This window comes from Mustelus asterias, unplaced genomic scaffold (genome assembly GCF_964213995.1).
Source record: "Mustelus asterias unplaced genomic scaffold, sMusAst1.hap1.1 HAP1_SCAFFOLD_4209, whole genome shotgun sequence".
NCBI classification, from domain to species: Eukaryota; Metazoa; Chordata; class Chondrichthyes; order Carcharhiniformes; family Triakidae; genus Mustelus; species Mustelus asterias.
In genome coordinates, this window is record NW_027594154.1 from 12,501 (window position 1) to 20,000 (window position 7,500).

Below are 7,500 nucleotides of genomic sequence, written 5' to 3' on the forward strand. Positions count from 1 at the left end.
CACTCTCTCCCCACTCGATACACTGCCCCCACTCTCTCCCCACTCGATACGCTGCCCCCACTCTCTCCCCACTCTCTCCCCACTCTCTCCCCACTCGATACGCTGCCCCCACTCTCTCCCCACTCTCTCCCCACTCTCTCCCCACTCGATACGCTGCCCCCACTCTCTCCCCACTCGATACGCTGCCCCCATTCTCTCCCCACTCGATACGCTGCCCCCACTCTCTCCCCACTCTCTCCCCACTCGATACGCTGCCCCCACTCTCTCCCCACTCGATACGCTGCCCCCACTCTCTCCCCACTCGATACGCTGCCCCCACTCTCTCCCCACTCTCTCCCCACTCTCTCCCCACTCGATACGCTGCCCCCACTCTCTCCCCACTCGATACGCTGTCCCCACTCTCTCCCCACTCTCTCCCCACTCTCTCCCCACTCTCTCCGCTGCCCCCACTCTCTCCCCACTCGATACGCTGTCCCCACTCTCTCCCCACTCTCTCCCCACTCTCTCCCCACTCTCTCCCCACTCGATACGCTGCCCCCACTCTCTCCCCACTCGATACGCTGCCCCCACTCTCTCCCCACTCTCTCCCCACTCTCTCCCCACTCGATACGCTGCCCCCACTCTCTCCCCACTCTCTCCCCACTCGATACGCTGCCCCCACTCTCTCCCCACTCTCTCCCCACTCGATACGCTGCCCCCACTCTCTCCCCACTCTCTCCCCACTCGATACGCTGCCCCCACTCTCTCCCCACTCTCTCCCCACTCTCTCCCCACTCTCTCCCCACTCGATACGCTGCCCCCACTCTCTCCCCCCTCGATACGCTGCCCCCACTCTCTCCCCACTCGATACGCTGCCCCCACTCTCTCCCCACTCTCTCCCCACTCTCTCCCCCCTCGATACGCTGCCCCCACTCTCTCCCCACTCTCTCCCCACTCTCTCCCCACTCGATACGCTGCCCTCACTCAATACGCTGCCCCCATTCTCTCCCCACTCGATACGCTGCCCCCACTCTCTCCCCACTCTCTCCCCACTCCATACGCTGCCCCCACTCTCTCCCCCCTCGATACGCTGCCCCCACTCTCTCCCCCCTCGATACGCTGCCCCCATTCTCTCCCCACTCCATACGCTGCCCCCACTCTCTCCCCCCTCGATACGCTGCCCCCACTCTCTCCCCACTCTCTCCCCCCTCGATACGCTGCCCCCACTCTCTCCCCACTCGATACGCTGCCCCCACTCTCTCCCCACTCTCTCCCCACTCGATACGCTGCCCCCACTCTCTCCCCACTCTCTCCCCACTCGATACGCTGCCCCCACTCTCTCCCCACTCTCTCCCCACTCCATACGCTGCCCCCACTCTCTCCCCACTCGATACGCTGCCCCCACTCTCTCCCCACTCGATACGCTGCCCCCACTCTCTCCCCACTCAATACGCTGCCCCCACTCTCTCCCCACTCAATACGCTGCCCCCACTCTCTCCCCACTCGATACGCTGCCCCCACTCTCTCCCCACTCGATACGCTGCCCCCACTCTCTCCCCACTCTCTCCCCACTCTCTCCCCACTCGATACGCTGCCCCCACTCTCTCCCCACTCGATACACTGCCCCCACTCTCTCCCCACTCGATACGCTGCCCCCACTCTCTCCCCACTCTCTCCCCACTCGATACGCTGCCCCCACTCTCTCCCCACTCTCTCCCCACTCTCTCCCCACTCGATACGCTGCCCCCACTCTCTCCCCACTCGATACGCTGCCCCCATTCTCTCCCCACTCGATACGCTGCCCCCACTCTCTCCCCACTCTCTCCCCACTCGATACGCTGCCCCCACTCTCTCCCCACTCGATACGCTGCCCCCACTCTCTCCCCACTCTCTCCCCACTCGATACGCTGCCCCCACTCTCTCCCCACTCGATACGCTGCCCCCACTCTCTCCCCACTCGATACGCTGCCCCCACTCTCTCCCCACTCTCTCCCCACTCTCTCCCCACTCGATACGCTGCCCCCACTCTCTCCCCACTCGATACGCTGCCCCCACTCTCTCCCCACTCGATACGCTGCCCCCACTCTCTCCCCACTCTCTCCCCACTCTCTCCCCACTCCATACGCTGCCCCCACTCTCCCCCACTCGATACGCTGCCCCCATTCTCTCCCCACTCGATACGCTGCCCCCATTCTCTCCCCACTCGATACGCTGCCCCCACTCTCTCCCCACTCGATACGCTGCCCCCATTCTCTCCCCACTCCATACGCTGCCCCCACTCTCTCCCCACTCTCTCCCCACTCTCTCCCCACTCGATACGCTGCCCCCACTCTCTCCCCACTTTCTCCCCACTCTCTCCCCACTCGATACACTGCCCCCACTCTCTCCCCACTCTCTCCCCACTCTCTCCCCACTCTCTCCCCACTCGATACGCTGCCCCCACTCTCTCCCCACTCGATACGCTGCCCCCACTCTCTCCCCACTCGATACGCTGCCCCCACTCTCTCCCCACTCTCTCCCCACTCTCTCCCCACTCTCTCCCCACTCGATACGCTGCCCCCACTCTCTCCCCACTCTCTCCCCACTCTCTCCCCACTCGATACGCTGCCCCCACTCTCTCCCCACTCTCTCCCCACTCTCTCCCCACTCGATACGCTGCCCCCACTCTCTCCCCACTCTCTCCCCACTCTCTCCCCACTCGATACGCTGCCCCCACTCTCTCCCCACTCGATACGCTGCCCCCACTCTCTCCCCACTCGATACGCTGCCCCCACTCTCTCCCCACTCTCTCCCCACTCGATACGCTGCCCCCAATCTCTCCCCACTCGATACGCTGCCCCCACTCTCTCCCCACTCTCTCCCCACTCTCTCCCCACTCTCTCCCCACTCGATACACTGCCCCCACTCTCTCCCCACTCTCTCCCCACTCGATACGCTGCCCCCACTCTCTCCCCACTCAATACGCTGCCCCCACTCTCTCCCCACTCGATACGCTGCCCCCACTCTCTCCCCACTCTCTCCCCACTCTCTCCCCACTCTCTCCCCACTCGATACGCTGCCCCCACTCTCTCCCCACTCTCTCCCCACTCGATACGCTGCCCCCACTCTCTCCCCACTCTCTCTCCACTCTCTCCCCACTCGATACGCTGCCCCCACTCTCTCCCCACTCTCTCCCCACTCGATACGCTGCCCCCACTCTCTCCCCACTCTCTCCCCACTCGATACGCTGCCCCCACTCTCTCCCCACTCTCTCCCCCCTCGATACGCTGCCCCCACTCTCTCCCCACTCTCTCCCCACTCTCTCCCCACTCGATACGCTGCCCCCACTCTCTCCCCACTCTCTCCCCACTCTCTCCCCACTCGATACGCTGCCCCCACTCTCTCCCCACTCGATACGCTGCCCCCACTCTCTCCCCACTCTCTCCCCACTCGATACGCTGCCCCCACTCTCTCCCCACTCGATACACTGCCCCCCACTCTCTCCCCCACTCTCTCCCCACTCTCTCCCCACTCGATACACTGCCCCCACTCTCTCCCCACTCTCTCCCCACTCTCTCCCCACTCTCTCCCCACTCCATACGCTGCCCCCACTCTCTCCCCACTCTCTCCCCACTCAATACGCTGCCCCCACTCTCTCCCCACTCTCTCCCCACTCTCTCCCCACTCTCTCCCCACTCGATACACTGCCCCCACTCTCTCCCCACTCTCTCCCCACTCTCTCCCCCCTCGATACGCTGCCCCCACTCTCTCCCCACTCTCTCCCCACTCTCTCCCCACTCGATACGCTGCCCCCACTCTCTCCCCACTCTCTCCCCACTCTCTCCCCACTCGATACGCTGCCCCCACTCTCTCCCCACTCCATACGCTGCCCCCACTCTCTCCCCACTCTCTCCCCACTCGATACGCTGCCCCCACTCTCTCCCCACTCGATACGCTGCCCCCACTCTCTCCCCACTCTCTCCCCACTCCATACGCTGCCCCCCACTCTCTCCCCACTCTCTCCCCACTCTCTCCCCACTCGATACACTGCCCCCACTCTCTCCCCACTCTCTCCCCACTCTCTCCCCACTCGATACACTGCCCCCACTCTCTCCCCACTCTCTCCCCACTCTCTCCCCCCTCGATACGCTGCCCCCACTCTCTCCCCACTCTCTCCCCACTCTCTCCCCACTCGATACGCTGCCCCCACTCTCTCCCCACTCCATACGCTGCCCCCACTCTCTCCCCACTCTCTCCCTACTCGATACGCTGCCCCCACTCTCTCCCCACTCGATACGCTGCCCCCACTCTCTCCCCACTCTCTCCCCACTCCATACGCTGCCCCCACTCTCTCCCCACTCTCTCCCCACTCTCTCCCCACTCGATACACTGCCCCCACTCTCTCCCCACTCTCTCCCCACTCTCTCCCCACTCAATACGTTGCCCCCACTCTCTCCCCACTCGATACGCTGCCCCCACTCTCTCCCCACTCCATACGCTGCCCCACTCTCTCCCACTCTCTCCCCACTCGATACGCTGCCCCCACTCTCTCCCCACTCGATACGCTGCCCCCACTCTCTCCCCACTCGATACGCTGCCCCCACTCTCTCCCCACTCTCTCCCCACTCTCTCCCCACTCGATACGCTGCCCCCACTCTCTCCCCACTCGATACGCTGTCCCCACTCTCTCCCCACTCGATACGCTGCCCCCACTCTCTCCCCACTCGATACACTGCCCCCACTCTCTCCCCACTCTCTCCCCACTCGATACACTGCCCCCACTCTCTCCCCACTCTCTCCCCCACTCTCTCCCCACTCGATACACTGCCCCCACTCTCTCCCCACTCTCTCCCCACTCGATACACTGCCCCCACTCTCTCCCCACTCTCGCCCCCACTCTCTCCCCACTCTCTCCCCACTCCATACGCTGCCCCACTCGATACGCTGCCCCCACTCTCTCCCCACTCGATACGCTGCCCCCACTCTCTCCCCACTCTCTCCCCACTCGATACGCTGCCCCCACTCTCTCCCCACTCGATACGCTGCCCCCACTCTCTCCCCACTCTCTCCCCACTCTCTCCCCACTCGATACGCTGCCCCCACTCTCTCCCCACTCTCTCCCCCACTCTCTCCCCACTCTCTCCCCACTCGATACGCTGCCCCCACTCTCTCTCCCCACTCTCTCCCCACTCGATACGCTGCCCCCACTCTCTCCCCACTCTCTCCCACTCAATACGCTGCCCCCACTCTCTCCCCACTCGATACGCTGCCCCACTCTCTCCCCACTCTCTCCCCACTCCATACGCTGCCCCCACTCTCTCCCCACTCCATACGCTGCCCCCACTCTCTCCCCACTCGATACGCTGCCCCCACTCTCTCCCCACTCGATACGCTGCCCCCACTCTCTCCCCACTCTCTCCCCACTCGATACGCTGCCCCCACTCTCTCCCCACTCTCTCCCCACTCCATACGCTGCCCCCACTCTCTCCCACTCTCTCCCCACTCGATACACTGCCCCCACTCTCTCCCCACTCGATACGCTGCCCCCACTCTCTCCCCACTCTCTCCCCACTCGATACGCTGCCCCCACTCTCTCCCCACTCGATACGCTGCCCCCACTCTCTCCCCACTCTCTCCCCACTCTCTCCCCACTCGATACGCTGCCCCCACTCTCTCCCCACTCTCTCCCCACTCGATACGCTGCCCCCACTCTCTCCCCACTCTCTCCCCACTCCATACGCTGCCCCCACTCTCTCCCCACTCTCTCCCCACTCGATACGCTGCCCCCACTCTCTCCCCACTCGATACGCTGCCCCCACTCTCTCCCCACTCTCTCCCCACTCGATACACTGCCCCCACTCTCTCCCCACTCTCTCCCCACTCTCTCCCCACTCGATACGCTGCCCCCACTCTCTCCCCACTCGATACGCTGCCCCCACTCTCTCCCCACTCTCTCCCCACTCGATACGCTGCCCCCACTCTCTCCCCACTCGATACGCTGCCCCCACTCTCTCCCCACTCGATACACTGCCCCCACTCTCTCCCCACTCTCTCCCCACTCTCTCCCCACTCGATACGCTGCCCCCACTCTCTCCCCACTCTCTCCCCACTCGATACGCTGCCCCCACTCTCTCCCCACTCTCTCCCCACTCCATACGCTGCCCCCACTCTCTCCCCACTCTCTCCCCACTCGATACGCTGCCCCCACTCTCTCCCCACTCGATACGCTGCCCCCACTCTCTCCCCACTCTCTCCCCACTCGATACACTGCCCCCACTCTCTCCACACTCTCTCCCCACTCTCTCCCCACTCGATACGCTGCCCCCACTCTCTCCCCACTCGATACGCTGCCCCCACTCTCTCCCCACTCTCTCCCCACTCGATACGCTGCCCCCACTCTCTCCCCACTCGATACGCTGCCCCCACTCTCTCCCCACTCTCTCCCCACTCTCTCCCCACTCGATACGCTGTCCCCACTCTCTCCCCACTCTCTCCCCACTCTCTCCCCACTCGATACGCTGCCCCCACTCTCTCCCCACTCTCTCCCCACTCTCTCCCCACTCGATACGCTGCCCCCACTCTCTCCCCACTCTCTCCCCCCTCGATACGCTGCCCCCACTCTCTCCCCACTCGATACGCTGCCCCCACTCTCTCCCCACTCTCTCCCCACTCGATACGCTGCCCCCACTCTCTCCCCACTCGATACGCTGCCCCCACTCTCTCCCCACTCGATACACTGCCCCCACTCTCTCCCCACTCTCTCCCCACTCTCTCCCCACTCGATACGCTGCCCCCACTCTCTCCCCACTCGATACGCTGCCCCCACTCTCTCCCCACTCTCTCCCCACTCGATACGCTGCCCCCACTCTCACCCCACTCTCTCCCCACTCTCTCCCCACTCGATACGCTGCCCCCACTCTCTCCCCACTCGATACGCTGCCCCCACTCTCTCCCCACTCTCTCCCCCCTCGATACGCTGCCCCCACTCTCTCCCCACTCGATACGCTGCCCCCACTCTCTCCCCACTCGATACGCTGCCCCCACTCTCTCCCCACTCTCTCCCCACTCTCTCCCCACTCGATACGCTGCCCCCACTCTCTCCCCACTCCATACGCTGTCCCCACTCTCTCCCCACTCGATACGCTGTCCCCACTCTCTCCCCACTCTCTCCCCACTCAATACGCTGTCCCCACTCTCTCCCCACTCGATACGCTGTCCCCACTCTCTCCCCACTCTCTCCCCACTCTCTCCCCACTCCATACGCTGCCCCCACTCTCTCCCCACTCTCTCCCCACTCGATACGCTGCCCCCACTCTCTCCCCACTCTCTCCCCACTCTCTCCCCACTCTCTCCCCACTCGATACGCTGCCCCCACTCTCTCCCCACTCGATACGCTGCCCCCACTCTCTCCCCACTCGATACACTGCCCCCACTCTCTCCCCACTCTCTCCCCACTCGATACGCTGCCCCCACTCGATACGCTGCCCCCACTCTCTCCCCACTCTCTCCCCACTCTCTCCCCACACGATACGCTGCCCCCAC

The 7,500-nt window shown here is 64.6% G+C and overlaps 1 protein-coding gene across 1 annotated transcript in view; it reads right to left on the reverse strand.

Annotated features, from left to right (window-relative positions):
- LOC144491007 (integrin alpha-M-like) overlaps positions 1 to 7,500 on the reverse strand; it is a gene marked incomplete at both ends in the record, with an annotated part of 19,945 nt that overhangs the window by 11,240 nt on the left and 1,205 nt on the right. The gene's annotated exons all lie outside the window — the stretch shown is intronic.